Below are 17,958 nucleotides of genomic sequence, written 5' to 3' on the forward strand. Positions count from 1 at the left end.
CCAAATTTATGTAAGGAGAAGACATTAGCCAAAGAGGGAAAGTTGGCATCCTGCTAGGATAGATTGCGGGGACTTTCGGGTTTAATTCATTCATGATTCATCTGCATCTTTCGTAAAAGGAAATGCGGATTTTTGCGTGGTGGATATTCGAGCAGCGAATGGTTTGCTGATATTGTAAAGAGTACTGCTTCGATGCACATGAGAGCATTAATTCCTGTCTTCTTAAATCTAATGGCAGTTCACCGAGTTCGGCATAAAGATTTAATATAGGGATTGTTCTAAATGCATCACTTATTATTCTAAGAGCATTATTTTGAATCGTGTCTAAAACTTTTAGAGTTGTTGTTGAAACAAACGAGTAAGCGTGGTATCTATAATCGATCTTGGAGCGGATCATATTCTTATACGATATGAGTAGAGTTCTACTGTCCGCTCCCCAGTTCGTACCAGAAAGACATTTTAAGAGGTTTAGTCTTTTTTGACATATAGCTGATATATATTTGATGTGGTCCTTCCAGGTTAGAGCTTGATCAAATACTAAACCTAGATATTTAATTGTATTTACATATTCAAGTGTCTGACCCCCAAGTTTTAAAGTAGATATTTCTTTTATCTGTTTTGGTCTCTTTGAGAATATGATGCAACGAATTTTAGATGAAAAAAATTGAAAACCACTCCTTTTAGACCATGCCATAAATTTAGCGAGTTGATCTTGTAGTAATTTTGCCATACTCTGTATATTGTTTCCATCTAAGAATATTATAAGATCATCCGCATATAATCTCGCTTGAATGGGTTTGTTCATTGATTTGATTATATAATTAATAGCTATAAGGAAAAGCGTCGGGCTAATTACCGAGCTTTGGGGTGTACCATTTTTTTGATATCTCACATTAGATAAAAGACCGTTTACTTTCACCTTGAAATTTCTATTTAGGAGAAAATTTTTACTAAAAGCAAGTATACTTCCTTGATAGTCCTATGATTCCAGTATTGAATATATCTTGTAATGCCAAACCATATCAAATGCTTTGTGCAAATCAAAATAAATTGCAATACATTTTTTGTTGTTGTAGAATGAGTTATTAATATGTGATTCTATTCCTACTAAATTGTCGGCAGTCGATCTTAAAGGACTCTTAATTGTTCATTAATCAGTTGGTTATTTTCTTCCACACACCACCAAAAAAAAATGTGGAACGCTTTACAATTTTGCGTGTCAACTTTGCGAAGGGGCCATGCTAATCTTCTCTGTATCGTTCCAATTTTACTATAAATTTTAAACTATTTAATGAAAAGAATATATTGTTTGACAGCACTTGTTTCCCGATTTTTTCGTCTGACAGGTGAAATATTTCGAGAAAATTAAAGGAAAAACGCAGAGAAACGTAGAGGAGCCAACAAAAAATCGCTCAAGGAAATCATGTCAGATTCGACCTATGAAGCTATAACTAAAATTTGGAGAGAGTATCTATCACTAACTATTGTATGTCTTTGAAAACTAAATCCAAACGCCAATTTATTAAAGTTAGGCAGTATATTTTTCAAGGTTATTCGCTAAGAATTACCCCGATACGACATATTTATTTCTTCTTCCTTCTTGGTTTTTAAACAAATTGAATTTTTTATATTCATACACTTGACTCTAAGTACATGTACTGCAGTCCTTTAGGGGACATTCTAGGCTCAGATATAATTACAGTAATAATCTGAAACACTAATTTGTTTTGTAATATTATCATGATTTTAAGTACTATAAAATGGGATGAATAGAAACAGTGGGGTAAATAGCAACTTCCAAAATAATTTTATGTCACATTTCAGGGGGTAAAAGTTGTGGTAAGCGGGTAAATTTACTAACTTATTTAGCTAATTATTTGCTGTGAATGGGGTTATCTTATTAAGTCGTTTACTCTTCTTTTTCTTCCTACTTTATAAATAGGCAAAATGCCTGTTTTACTTTGGTTTTTAGCCTCAATTGACGTTGTCCGACCATATTTTCCTCGGTCGTCCCAATGATCTTCTTCCATTGGGCGATTTTTCTCTGGCTATTCGTACTATTCTATTTTCTTTCATTCTTTCGATGTGTTGATTTCATTCCACTTTTCTTCTTTTGGTCCACGCGTTTATTTCCTCTATACCACATCTCGCTCGTATTTCCTCACTTCTTACTCTGTCTCTTAGAGTCGTTTACTCTGAGAATTTTAATTAAACATTCGCTTGACAACCAAGGCAAGACCATAAAGCAATTTAAAGACAATTTGATTGATCTGGAGTTTGTCTACTTTTTCTTGAAAAGACATCAAGCATCATTGCGATTATGCCAAAACATAAAACGAACCAGAGTAGTCATCTCTCCGAAAACAATTAATGAATAATTTGACAGACTTGGAGTAGAACTGGTTAATATTCTTTATTCGAATGTAATCAATTATGACGAAACTAACTTGTCTAATGATCCGGGCAGAAGTAAAATAATAGCTAGAAGAGGATAAGGTGATGAATTGTACTAAAAGCTCTCTCAGTGTTGTTTTCTGCTACTGCTGATGGTTAAATTTTGCCCCCTTATGTAGTGTATAAAGCCCTAAACTTGTATGAAATTTGGAAAGAAGGCGATCAAATGTGGTTGGTATGGTAACTTCTGTTTTTCAGATTATATCGAAACGATCATACTTTCATTTTTTAGACGATATGATGGTAAAAAATACTTGATTGGAAATCGGAGACAACTCAGCTAGCTGTCGCTTAATATCATACAAACGTGTTCAGAGAACAATGTTCATTTCATATTTCTACCAGCAAACTTGACGCATCTAACACAGTGGTTACATGTAGCATTCTTTCGGCCAATGACAATTGCATAGCAGGCAATTGTTGCTTATTAAAAAAAAGCGTGGCAGATATGAAGCTACTATACAAAAGAGTAAGTTCCCTAGTTTACTAAAAAAACTATGTGAAGCGTGGTAATCAGAGAACATAATTGCTGGTTTTAGAAAATGTGGTACTGTGCTTCTTTGTCGCAATCAAGTACTAAATATGTTACCATCTTTAGATGAGTCAGGAGCCATAACTCCAACAGTCACCAGACCTGTCGCTGCTATTGACCACACTTTCAAGGAACTCCTGATCGCAACTGCACCTCGCACTGCACCTCGCAAAAAACGTGTGAAAGTTTCTCTTGAGTCTGGAAAAAGTGTTTCTGTGGCAGATGTTCCAATTCCAGAAGATCCAGTTTAGGTCGAACTTACCGGTGGTGCTAGTATAAGCACTGACAATGGGAATTCTAGTACGTCTAAAAATAAAATAACAAGTAGGTCAAAAAACAAATATGGAAGAGTAAAAAAACATAAAAATGTTCATTCCTTATCTCCGAAGAATCTGATGTGGTAAACTATGCTCAAGAACTTGACAGTAACATCCAGGTTGATTACTTTGCAATTGTAAAAGTATATGGAAAAATTAAAAATGTGTTTCGAATGTACATTAGCAAAATCTCTCGCCCTGAAGACAATGGTTATGTTGGAAGTTTTTACAAGAAATCAATTTCTAACAACACATTTTTACCAACTGAAAAAGAGTGCTTTTTCCTCAAGGACAATGTAATGAAGAAATTCATGCCGCCAGTTGCAGCGTCTAAGTCTTCCTCCTCTCGTATGAAAACAAGTATTAGTTACGTGGATGATCTCAGTAACTTTACCATCTATTAATTAAATAAACTTAACTATATATGATTATGGCAATGATTCATTTTGTCATTTCTAATTTGATTTGCAATTGTGACAGTATATGGGAGAAGTAAAAGTGTGTTTCGAATGTATAGTAGCAAAATCTCTCTGTTTTATGTACTATCCATGAATTTGTTGGTTGCTTATTTAAAATTTCCAAGTAATATGGAGAATTATCCAAAACTAAAACAGATGGTTCATGTAAGCTTGGAAGCAGTTTTTTATTCAATCATTGCACAAACATCTTCGTATTCTTCTTATCGTGATAATCAACCGATTTTAATTTTGACAAAAACACAAATAAAATTTTAAAATTTAAAATCATAACATATATGGCTTAATAAACGACATCCACGTATATTTTACCCCAAAAAAAACACATCATCATCATCATCATCATTAACCTGTATGCGACCGCTGCTGCACATAGGTCTTTCTCAAGTATTTTCATCTGTCTCTTTCTTGTGCGTCTTGAATCCAGTTATTGCTAACACGCTTCAGATCGTCAGTCCATCTAGTTGGTGGGCTTTCTTTGCTCCGTACTGCTTCTTGCCTTGGTTTTCACTCTAAAATACGTTATGTCTATCGGTTGTCTGATAATCTGGCGACGGGTCCTGCTCAGTTCCATTTTACCGACGCGATGTTTTCGATAGCGTCTGTTGTTTTTGTTCTACGACGTATTTCTTCGTTTGGAATTCGGTCTCTCAGAGAGACACCCAATATCTAAGCCACCTATAGCGTATAGCCACCTAAGTCACGCGAATCTTATTAAGTACCTTTTTAGTGAGTGTTAATATTTCCGCTCCATAAGTGAGAACAGGTAATATACATTGGTCAAAGATTTTCCTTTTAAGGCACACAGAACAAGAACACATCGCTCATCGACTTAAATAGTGCTATAACACAAAAAAAATTAAAAATGAGTTTTTTGTCGCAAATGACTTTAAAAATGAGTATCTTCGAACAGCATTAACGTTGTAACTGTAGTGTCACAAATAACCACCTAGAGCGCATTGTGTCGTTATGGATTTGAGCATTTTCTGTTGAAATCCAGTCTGCTAAACTGCCACAGGCTAGTTTGTCTGTGACCACCGACAAAAGTGAGGATACATAGAGAGTGAAATAGTGCCATAACCCTGCTGTCCGTCAATGGTAGGCTGTTTTCGTTCATAAATATTGCCTTATTATGTAATGATGCGTTATTGATATGGTGTTAGTATCAATAAAAATACACGAAATGGAACATTTATATTGCCTTAAGTTTGTTACGGCACTGTTGTGGTCTGAATTATTGCAAAAAATGGCAATTTTTTTTAAATAGTGTCATATTTTATATGGCACTGTTGTAGACTGATGTAACTGGATTCTATGTAGCAAGGTTGCCACAATAGTGTTAACACTTTTGTTGTGACATTATTTATGATCAATTTTGGTAATTAATTTGATAATAACTGCCTCAACAGAGTGACTTTATCATTGTTTGTAAAAACCAGACTATTATTACTCATTCTACCCTGACATAGACTACTTTAACATCGACTTGGTGCTTGGAGTAGCCTAGCCAATCAATTCCTATTTTTTTAAGATGCATCAGCATAAGCCTATAACCATACCAGTGCTCTCAAGGGGTGCATTAATGCTTAAACTATCGAGAAAAGATCTACGAAGCTGCTGCCTACAAAATAGTGAAACAGGAAAAAGACCCGTTTCCCCTTCAAGTAAGTCTGCAAGTTGCTAGTTAATCTACCCAGCCTTTCTTCTAATTGTGAGCCTGCTACACGTGCAAATGCTACAGAAATCTTTTTTGAACCTAAATGTATAACGTAATAATTAATTATTATTATGTTTTGCTTCTAGGGGTTGAAAGTTATCATCCCGATGAAGCAGAACCTGGATACATCGAGTGTCCAGAAGATGAGGCTGTAACACAGCATGCTGAACCAATATTTCTTCTGCGATCGGGAGAGAGCCTAATTCAAGAGAACCATAAGTACCTAACGAACCGTAACGAGAGTAATACCTTAAATAGTTCTTCTATAACCTATGCCAATTTGGAGAATGTAGCGCCCTTCCCATCAGAAAGTGTTACTCTTTCAAAGTGTTTTAACAACTTCCCAAATTAAAGCCAATCCTATTGATAAGTCTAAAAATAAGCTGTTATTTAATGTTATCTTAAGCGTTCCACATCTTTTCTTCCTTAATCTGGGGAAAGCATAGTCCAAGAGAACGATGAGTACCTGGCTAATCGTAATGAGACTGATATCTTAAATAGATCCTGTATAACTGATAATAGTTTGGAAAATGTTGAGCTTTACCCCTCTCAAAGTGTAGTTATTTCAAAGGATGTACCAACAACTTCCCAAATTGAAGCCGATCGTATTGAAAAGTCTGAGTTCGATAGTGACGACTCAGTGGCCGACCCTAATTATATTCATGATAGTGAGATTGGTCAAAGAAGATCAACTACCCATCCTTCAGTCAAACTAATAATTGACTCTCATGTGAAATGTACAAAAAAGAGGCAAAAAACCCCACTTAAGAGGGACATTGTTAAGAAGTTGAGAAACGAAGGGAAAGCACATTCTTCTCTGACTAGCAAAAAAGTTGTACAAGCAAGAAAAATGCTACCTCCATGTCCAGAAAACTACAAAATTAATTCTCCATCTTGCATTAGCCATACCGATAGACATACTATTTTCCAAAATTACTGGAATATAGGGTCTTTGCAATCACAAAGAAACTATATTTCCAGTTCCATGGACCAAATTGTCCCAAAAGTCCGGTTCACGAACAAGGAAAAACCAAGGCGTGCCAACAATTCCTTTCACTTTCAAGTAGCAGGGGTAAGGATTAGGGTTTGTAAGCTCTTCTACATGAATACTTTAGGCGTCAATGATCGCCCGATACGAACAGTTGTTAAAAAAACAAACGACATGGGCTTTCTGCAGCCAGAAGGAAGGGGTAGACATAGCAAACTTAGCTCTTAGCCCTAAAGTTAAAGATTATGTACGTGATTTCATAAAGAAGATACCAAGAATCAAGAGTCACTATACCAGGGCAAAGTCTACCCGAGAATTTATAGATGGTGGCAAAAGCTTAGCTGACATTTACCGTGACTATCCTGTGAATCAAAAAAAGTAGGGGAAGAAGCTGCCTTCTTGGTTACTTTTCACATATATTTTGGAATGAATTTAACATTTTCTTCTTCGTCCCAAAAAAGACCAATGTGGTCTGTGTAAAGCTCTCAAAAATGACCCAAATGACCAAGAGATTTAAGAAGATTATGAAAATCATCAATACGAAAAAGTGCTGAGCAGGATTGCCAAGGAGTTAGATAAGAACAAAGCGAAGGAAAATCCGCTTCACTATGTCTGCTGCTTTGACTACAAAAGGTTATGCCATGTCCTATTGGCAATGTTTCTCTTTTATCTATAAGTCAAAACTTAATTGTAAAAATTTCACTGTAACTAATATCATTAATTCAAACACAACTTGTTACTTTTGGCACCAAGAGGTGCTAACGAAATAGCAACTTGTATTTTTAATTATCTCACAAAGTTGTCAAAAGAGGTAGATGATAATTTGGAAGTTATTTTGTACTCTGATAATTTTTGTGGCAAAAACAAGAATAGGTACATAATATCAATGTATGCTTAAGCAGTAAGAACTCTCAAGATTAAGGCAATCAACCATAATTTTTTGATTGTTGGTCACACACAAAATAAGGGGGACGCCGCTCATGCTGTCATTGAAAGGCAAATTAAGAATACATTGAGAAGTGGACCCATCTTCATACCACAACAATATGTCACAATTTTAAGGACATCAACAAAACAAGGGGAAAGAGTTCACTATTAATGAACTGTCTTACAAAGACTTTCAAGACTTTCTAGATTTCAAAAGTCTTCAGAAGCAGCTGGGATCAAATTTTGAGATTGATCAATCAGGCCAAAAGCACAAAATAACTGAAATTAAAATGATGAGGTTTGAGAAGTCCTCTAATTCTTTTTAATTGAACACAAGCTACGAAGACGAAATGAAAGAAATTACTTTCCGCCAAAGTGCCAATAAGGTTTCCTCGAAAATACCCAATTTAATGCCAGCCTACAATAAAAGAATGTCTATTGATGCTAATAAGATAAAAGATATAAGAGATTTAATTAAGGCACGTACAATATAAGCCTTTGACATATGAGCCAGTTTTCGAATCAATGTTTGAAACTTGGAGGAAATTGTAAAATGGTCGTTTCCTTAAGTCGTTCTCATTTTGTCATTTGTTCCTTGTTAAAATAATAAATTTCACTATTAAAAGCAAAATATTTTTTATTTGACATTATAAACTTAATATTCCATACCAATTTTTAGGAGAAAATACATTGGACAATAGTGTCATAACCCAAAAAAGTATATTTTTTAGCAAATTATTTAATGTCATTATCCCATTGTCAATATAGCAATGTAAAACAGCCTTGAATATAATCGAAGGCAAAAATTAGCATTGGTAAGTTGTGAGAACGCGAAATGAACAACTAAAAGCAAATGGCAAACTTTGTTTCGCGTCTCCTGTAAAATTGCGTTTTTCGGGGTTATGGCAGTATTTAAGTCGATGAGCAACATGTTCAATAAAACAAAACCTATTAAAAGAAAATGTATTTTACCAAAAAATATTTATAAATTATTAGGAAAAATGTATAAACTACGTGAAGGAATCGAAACATTATAGCTCTTTGTTGGTAATATTGGCTACCTACTCAAATCAGCAATCTATACATCGCCAGTTACTGTTTGCTTTTCCTGTATATATTATTATTTAATACCGATTAATACGAAAAATTGGTAAAAAAAAATTAAACAAAATCATATATTTACTATAAAAACTTTTAATATCTCACATAAACTATACTGTTTGACATTTTATTATACCTAATATTTAAAATATTATCATGTAGTTACTCGAATAAATTTTTCAATAAGAGAAGCAAATATTTGTGTTAATGAAAATATTCTGTTTGGATTTAAAACTATCCACAAAATAAATCATTCAAGTCTCTAATTGAATACTCTGTGTAAATATTGCACCAAACTTTGTTTTACAGTTTGCTTTATTTATTTTATTCCAATATTTCAATGAATGTATACAACAAAATGATTGGCATGGAAATTTGTAATTTTCTGATTTATCTATTAACGGAACGGGGTTAAAATAATCATTGTTTAGATTAGAGATACTTAAAGTTAAATATTATAATTATATGGGATTAAGCTACAATTGATTGTACTGAAAACTATTTATACTGCGAGGGCATAAGTTAGGGATATTGCCAATATAACGGTAATGATACTACATTCTGCATCAATTATTTGTGAGTAAACAATAATTAAAAATTATTATAGTTTTTAGAAAACACCAAACTTTGAGACTTTATAAAGAGAATCAAACTAAAAAAAAACATTCTAATTATTGACAAACAACCTTAACAACCATTTAAAGATTACATTTTTTATTCTCTCAAACGGAATAAACAAATATAATTGTTTAAAAACTATGTGACCGATTATGCCGTTCTGTTTCAACTATAGTAACTACAGAAAACTCACACTATGAAATGTAATTTAAATGTTTTTATTGTTTACTTTGATAATTATAAACAATTGAAAAAAATGCTTACTTTCGGAATTAATTTGCAATAACTTTTTTGTTTCTTGACATTTTTTAATTAAGAAAATCTTATTTTCAAGAGCAAGTATTTTCAAGTCTGACGAAAGTTTTTATCTACTGACGAAAGTTTTTGCACAATATTGAAATGAATGAAAAAAGTCGCCTTTTGCTTAAACCTCATGAGGCATTAAAAGTTCCGATAACCACGACCAACTTATAAATTAAATTTAATTTAATTATTTATTTCTTGAAATAAAAAAAAACTAGTGTTCATTGTTGATGTAAATAAGTGACTTAATCAGTTTATACAGTTGTACAATTGTTATGTTATTGTTAATTTAATAGTTAGCTGTATCTCTTACTTATGCCTCGCAGTTTATATTTTATAATTATTTGACGTTTGGATTTCCCTTCCAAAAATCTTTTTAAAGAAACAATATTTTAAATTAGGGATTATAAACTATAGTTGGTTCGGGGGTTTCTTTGTCAAATTTGATGGGTGACTCACTTCTTGGCCTTAATGTTGTAGGTAAATCGCCATGATTTTAGTTAAAAATTCTAAAAGTGGTGTTTGTACATACAGGATGATATCACATCAACAACAATTATACATAATACATAAACAATACGTAAACATATATATATATATCTATATAAAAAGCTAAGACGACAAGTCACACTGTTTGTCCGGTAGGGTAACTACGCTAGCTACGAAAGAAATTTATTTAATAAAGAGATAACATTGGTGATAAAGAAATAAAGGTTTAAAAAATTTATAAATAATATGTACTGTCTTTAAGTGATTAAGAGCGTATATCACTCTTACGTAGTTCATAACGACATTGTTGCGTTGTTCATTTTTTGTACAGGTATCAAATTTATTTGCTAATTTAGGCACTTTTGAAGCGAAGCTTCTATACTGGCTTTGTATAACGTCTTTTCCCTACAGTAAAATATTGAGGCATGCGTTTACACTTTATAGTCTTTAATGAAATAAGTTGAGGAGGGGAGAACTGTTTGTCTCAAGTTGGTCATTCATAATTATATCTGTGTTTTTTAATTTGATTTCGATAGATTTTAACAAGGATAGCCTAAGGCCTTTATTTTGAATGTTAAAAATTTGAAATTCGTCATTAACAGAATGATTATGATCTAGAAGGTGAAGTGCGTATGTAAAATCTGTTTTTCTATTATTGAAAGCTCTTTTATGTTCTGTTATTCCTTTATTAAAATTTCTACCAGTTTGACCGATGTAAGTTTTTGGGCAGTCGCCACATTTAAGTTTGTATACACCACTGTGTAAGAGCTTTTTATTTTGGCTCTTGTTGTTTTCAATATATTTGCCCAAGTTGTTATTTGTTCTGAAAGCTGGTGTTATTCCTTTCTTTTATATGTGTTTGGTTATTTTTGTTGATATTTTGCTTGTATATGTAATCGAGCAAAAGTACTGGGTTTTTTCTCTAGTGGTGGAAATAATAATAGCAGGTCTTTCTTTTGTAGTTTTTTATTTAAAATTTTATTAGTTAGTTGTTCGTTGTATCTATTTTTTTACTGCTATTTGCTTGATATTTAATTCTGTCTCAAAAGTATATTTTGACATCGGAATTTCTGTTAATCTATGTAACATACTATGATAGGCTGCCAGCTTATGTTGTGTGGGATGGGATGATGAATTGTGTATAGTCGTGTCAGTATGGGTAGGTTTTTCTGCATATATTACCATTGACGAGCAACAACAAGCTTTTTGAATGCCTGAAACTGCCTAAAAATGCAGTTTCAGGCAGTACATTCCTAGCAAGTCGAATAAATATGGCATACAAATTTTGTCCCTCTAGCTGATAGCCTAAAATCAAAAAAATGATGTTTGCTGGGTACACTTAGAAAAAATAAAAAACATTTACCATTAGAGTTTATACAAAATAATGACTGGTACATTGGCTCTTCAATGTTTGGTTTCTACGACGGAATCCCCTTAGTTTCGCATATTCCAAAAAAAAATCAAAACGTCCTACACATCTCTACAATACACCATGAAGATGATATTGATCCTACCACAAATAAACCTGAGATAATCATTACATATAATGAGACAAAGAGCGGAGTAGATGTGGTAGATAAATTATGCGCGCAATATAATTGCGCCCGTGCCACAAGACGATAGCCTATGGTTCTCTTTTTTTTTGTTGAATGTAGCAGGAATAAACTCTTTTGTAGTTTATACTAGTCTAAACGAAGAATCTGAAATACCACGTAAAGAATTTTTACTGCAACTAGCGATGTTACTAAATGGGGACTATCAAAAAGTAAGGGCTATGTCTGCCAACTTACCCAGAACCATCAGAATGAGGCTTAGGGAGATATGTGACTGGCCAGTGAAACAAGTACCCGTCATAATACCTGGGACTCAAGGTCGCTGTGCTGTTTGTGATTGGCGGAAAAATATTAAATTATATTATTTTATATTATATTATATTAAATTCTGAAACTATTTTCTTGTGGCATTTTAATGCAATGTACTATTTTTGTTGGGAATAAGCCACAATTTTACTTAAAAATTAAGTTTTTTGACGTTTAGATTTCCACTTCGGAACTCGTTCTCAAAATACGATTTTGTATTATCATTTTTCATCACTTCAAAATGCATTTTTCTTGTGCAATAATGCAATTTTCATTTCCACATCATCATTTTTGTTCACACAATTTTCTGACACAAAAATCGAATGCAAAAGTTTCATTGAGGTCCATCTATCTGCAAAAATTTGGTAGGTTTATTGCTTCATTGCCTTGCCTACAAAAAAATGAACTAGAATTCAGCGTTCATTTGCATCAAGTGCTCTTCAAAGGATTTGGACAGCCTTGTGTCTCTGTCCTTTATTCTTGATCTGTCTATGCGTGGACTTCTTCTTCTTCTAGTGCTGTCTCTATTAATGAAGGTTGGCTATAACCATTGAAAATTCGTCTCTATTTAATGCTTTTCTTAAGAGCGCCTGTGTGTTTAACCCGGTCCAGCCGCGAATGTTTTTCGGTCAGGATATTTGTCGTCTACCATGCATGGACATCGTGCTTTATTATAGATAGTCTTAAGAAAGACTCTCTATTTTTACAGTTCAGTTCATTTAAAGCATACGAAATAAGTCGGAAATTTACTTCACGCAACAGCTAGTGACAGAAAGTGGCTACTGCTCCGATCCTATTTTTTAGTGATATTGTAAAAATATAATAATAGTAAGTACTATTCAAGAAATATTTTGTTGGATATCAGTGTTGATGATCTACAGACATTATTACAAGTTATGGCAATTGAAAGCGTCAAATTTAGTTCCCGTAACTTCCTCTTCACATGTTGCGATATTAATTTGGTCTGAATTATATTCCGCTAAAACACTACATTTCCTCTTATTTTTTTTCTCTTACTTTAGCTGCATTACTAGAAAAAAATACTCAATTTTCATTCAGTATAACCTTCCTTTATCATAAAAGCGATTGTACCTATAGGCAAGGCAATGAAGCAGTAAACCTACCAAATTTTTGCAGTTAGATGGACCTCAATGAAACTTTTGCATTCGATTTTTGTGTCAGAAAATTGTGTGAACAAAAATGATGATGTGGAAATGAAAATTGCATTATTGCACAAGAAAAATTCATTTTGAAGTGATTAAAAATGATAATACAAATTCGTATTTTGAGAACGAGTTCCGAAGTGGAAATCTAAACGTCAAAAAACTTAATTTTAAAGTAAAATTGTGGCTTATTCCCAACAAAAATAGTACATTGCATTATATTAAATATTAAAAGAACATGACGTGTTTTGACAGCTCATGTAAAAATTAACATTTTAGTATTTTTTGTCGTTAAATAAGACACATTTCTTATACTTTCTTTAAGTTAAGACAAAATTAAAAAAAAAGTTTTGGTAATATGTGGATAAAAATTTTTAGTATTTTTCTAAATTAAGACATTTCTAATTTTCTAAAAAGATTTAAAAACGAACTATAATTTTAAAATAAGAAGCAAGAAATCAGTTAAGAAATAAGTATCTCGGTTGATTTAATTAAAGACAAAAGCCGTTTCCCGTATTAACTCCATTAAAAGGAAATCCAAAACAAACTAAATTAATAGAACAATGACGAGTTTTAACATCTTAACAAAGAAATTTTAAGTCTCCCAAACTTAATTTATAGTAAAGAAATACTACTGTGAAATCTTAAATCATAAATCAAATTTCATTTGTTCTATAAATTTTTGTTTCTCCTTTTACTCTTCTTTAGAAGAGTATCTCTTTGTAAAGTGCTTTTGTGTAATTTTTATTATTTACCGTTAGAAATTTGGGTCAGTGTAATTAAACAGTCAGATTGTCCGTCCTTCTTTTCATAAAAATGGGTTTTTGTTATATTTTAAGAGAAAGAATATAAATTAAATAAAAATACAGCTGTTGACTTAGGAATTAAATTTTTTTACTGAAAAAGGCGCTAACCGCATTCTATTTATTTAAAATGATGAAACAAGCAATTATTTAAACATTGAAAATAGCTAATTGGTGTTTTTTAATTTTATTTTTTTAGAATCTAAAATATAAAAGAGATAAATTATTTTTATTACTATATTTGATTGATTTGAGGACAGCCTCAACGGAAAACGACTATAGAAACAGAAACGGACTTTGAATTGTGGAAGATGAACATAAAATGAGTGAAAACAAAGACAGAAGACTTTCTGCAAGAAGTTGAAAAACATAAGCTAGATTTTACTGCTATATCTGAAAGAAAAGAAGAAAAATACAATGCAATTAAATGCAAAAACTGGAAAATACATTTAGATATACAGTGGTAATAAAAAGAAAGAAAACGGCAAGAGCGATGCATCAATACGTATACGTATACGAAAGCAATAGCTCATAGACTGATAAAAGTTAACTTAAACTTGAATGGATGCAAGATTACATTAATCGCCACCTGTGGACCGAACGGTAGCGCACTTTAAGAAGAAGATTCAGTTCGACTCGAGTAGTCGAACAGTGCGGGCGTGCTTTAGTAGGAGCAACTGACCTGACGTCAACGGGGCTTTTCAGCTCCACGGTGGGTAAGACACCGTTAGTGGCGCAGACACTTGACTTGTATTAAAGCGAAGAGCGGATGGTATTTTGTTATTAGCTTAAACCGCAGAGAGACGGATTTTATGGGCCTCTCTCGGAGGGCTATAATAAATAGCATTCCGTTGAAAAATACGGGAAATCTGTATGGTGTCGACAGGGATGACACTGTAAGGCCTAGTTTTTTGAATCTAGGTCGAACAGCAACGGCCCCTGCGCCTACAGAATAAGAAACATTAAGTGGAACCTTCCTGGAAACAGGAGTGAACAACCGTGCTAGGGCCTGGGAAGACACCCAGAATCTACACGACACGTGTCGGGTGGATAAACAAAAAACAGTAATCTTCCAAGTAGACAGCTTCATAATGTCGGTTTCTGCTGAAACCACCGAGCCTCCAGCTCACCTCGTAGAATACCATTCCCAAACACCCCATACCGAGTCAGAGTATGTGAAAGTACAGCTCCCGACTCAATCCCAATCCCTCCATCTCCATCCATTTCAGAGGAATCTGTTATGGATACTGAGAATCTATACCAATTCTCGGATGAAGATAGTAGTAACGCTGCGATTGACCCTCAGTCAATCAATTCAAAAACTGCCATTATGTTAAACGCGGACGAGAGATCTAACGCGGAATTCGCAAAGAAGTGTCTGATGTTCGACACTACAAATGTCTATAACGCTCGGCGCGGAGAGGACGGTAAAGCTCCAACGAAGAGACCATGCTACAGCCCAGGGCAAAGCGCTGAGAAACAAAATAAGGACGAAACTGCAAATTACATACAATTACTCATCCAAAAAATGGATGAAATGCAGACGAGCCATAACAGGCAAATAGAGGCACTGATGGAACAACTATCAGAACTCCGCAGGGAAATAAGGACAAAAGATCGCGAAAATAAAGAATTAGTTGCACGAATAGTGCAACTAACCGAGAAGAAGGAGGAGCCAAAGGCACCCGAAAAGCGCGTGCGCGAGACGAGTGGCAACCGTCAAAATGATTTCAGGGTCGAAAAACCCGAAAAAATCATCAAGCAACACGAAAAGGTCGAAAAACCGAAAATCGTAGAGCCTGAAAACGATTCATGCGAGAAGGGATGGCAGGAAGTAGCAAATAAGTCAAACAAGAAAAAGGGAACCACTGCTAAAAGCAGCAACGAAGCCACAACGACAGCACAAAAACAACGAACTCTTGTCGAAAAACGACAAGAGAAAATAATGGATGACGAGATCAAAGCTCGTTAATCCAGAAGAGCCCAAAAGGATAACAATCAGGATCCAAAACCAAGCACAAGTCAAAATACAAACAATGAACCAGTGGTTCCCACCACGGAAAAACAATCAAAATTACCAAAACCACCGGCAATAATATTAAAATCAGTAGGAGAAAGTCAGAATATCCCGCGCAAAGCGGCAGAGAAAGCCATCATATCTGACAACAAATTTGCGAAATCTGGGCGATCTGTAGTAATACAGACCAAAAGCAGAGAGGGGTACCTAGAGATGGTTAAAATACTAGAAAACCACAAACCAGCTGTCGATTTCATAGCATACCCTATCGATGCACCAAAGACGAAAAGGCTTGTAATCAGAGGATTACAAGTCAATATGGATCTAAAAACAATTGCAGAAGCAATTGAAGACAAGGGCATCGACCTAATAAAAATCGAAGCAGCTAGATCGCCGAGAGAGGGGAAAAAAGTTCTACCTCTCTACAAAATTACTGTTCCTGAAGAAGAAACAGAAAAAGTACGAAAACTAAACAACCTCTGCTACCTTCGGATAAATATCGAAGATGAAATCAGACAGCAACGAGATGTACTTCAATGCTACAACTGTCAAAACTTCTATCATAAATCCAGTGCCTGCCACTGCGTCTCGCGCTGCGTGAAATGCGGAGAATACCATAGATCGTCAGAATGCCAGAAGGACAGAGAAACCGCAGCCAAATGTGCCAACTGCGGAGAGGCTCACACAGCCAGTTACAGGGGGTGCTCAAAAGCACCAAAAAGGAAAACAAAAATAACAACTTCTCCAAAATTCAAAGATGCACCAAGTGCACCCACCACCCGGCCTAACGTAAGTTATGCCGCAGCGACAAAAGCAGCTGAACCTCCAAAAGCTGCTCCTGTAACCCAAACAAGCACCTCCACCGACAGCGATAAACTTATCGCTGCCATGAACAATCAGCTAAGAGCTTTCACAGACCACTTCTCGGGTATGTTCGAGAAAATCACACTAGTCCTCGATGCAATGAGCAAATGTAGAACCGAATAATGCCAGAACAGTTGGACGAGCTACAGATCGGGTCGTGGAATTCGGGCGGGATTCGTTCGAAAATTAACATCTTAGACGAGTTTACCAACAGACTCGCTATAGATGTCATGGCCTTATAAGAGACTAAACTAGTCGAAAGAATCAAAACAAAGATTCCAGGCTATGTCATCTATAGAAACGATCACAGAGCTAATTCTGGTGGCACGGCCATAATGGTAAAAAGGCAAATAGATCACCATCTGCTGCCTACGCCAAATGGCCTTGTCACCATGGAAGCAACAATAGTCCGAATCGTCGCGGCCAACGAAACGCTGAAAATAGTTTCAGCATACGTAAGACCGAACGAGCCGGTACTAAGAGAAGACTTAGATCTAATATTAAATTCAGACGAACCCACGGTAATTATCGGCGATCTGAACGCTAGATCGCCCAACTGGTTTGACAGACGGACAAATGCGAACGGTAGACGACTCTGTGCTTATCTCGAAAACAAAAACAACACCATCGTAGCGGGCCCAATAGACCCAACATGCTTCCACGGAGAACTTCCCTCGCACATAGACTTAGCAATCCTACACAATATAGGGCAACAATATGAAATAAAATCAATAAACGAAGGCGATTCCACACACAACGTAATCGTCATGACCCTAGGCGCAGTGGAACTAAATCCACTGCAGCCCCATCAAATAAAGAAAACAAACTGGCCTAACTTCAGGAGAGTAGTGAGCGAAAACATCGGGGCAATCCCAACAATTAACAACATAGAAGAACTGGAAGAAAGTATAGCAAGATTAGAGCAAACAATAATAAATGCCATCGATGCCAGCTCAAAAACGGAGACAAAAACAACACTAAAAGGTAGATTCCAAGAAATATCAAATGAGCTAAAAGATCTCATCAAAGAAAAGAACAGAAAAAGAAGAAGAGTGCAAAGAACAAGAAATCAAGAAGACAAAAGAATTGCTAATGAACTAGACAGTGAAGTCAGAAGAAGACTAAACGAACACAGAAACGAATATTGTGACAAATACATCCAAGAACTAAATCCTAACAAGTCTGCATTCTGGAAAGTATCAAAAATACTCAGAAAAGATTAAAAACCCATACCGCCTCTACATGGAGAAAACGGAATGGTATACACAGAGCAAGAAAAAGTAGAGGTAATGCGAGATACACTAGAATCTAACAATATGAAAAACTTTCA

The 17,958-nt window shown here is 34.7% G+C and overlaps 1 protein-coding gene and 1 non-coding gene across 3 annotated transcripts in view; both read right to left on the reverse strand.

Moving 5' to 3' along the window:
* LOC140434852 (5-hydroxytryptamine receptor 1-like) overlaps positions 1 to 17,958 on the reverse strand; it is a 1,076,278-nt gene that overhangs the window by 801,169 nt on the left and 257,151 nt on the right. The window lies entirely within an intron of this gene.
* On the reverse strand, positions 1,189 to 1,293 carry LOC140435338 (U6 spliceosomal RNA). Its single transcript, XR_011950145.1, has one exon. It is a non-coding gene; the product is annotated as a U6 spliceosomal RNA (small nuclear RNA).

This window comes from Diabrotica undecimpunctata, chromosome 2 (genome assembly GCF_040954645.1).
Source record: "Diabrotica undecimpunctata isolate CICGRU chromosome 2, icDiaUnde3, whole genome shotgun sequence".
Taxonomy (NCBI): Eukaryota; Metazoa; Arthropoda; class Insecta; order Coleoptera; family Chrysomelidae; genus Diabrotica; species Diabrotica undecimpunctata.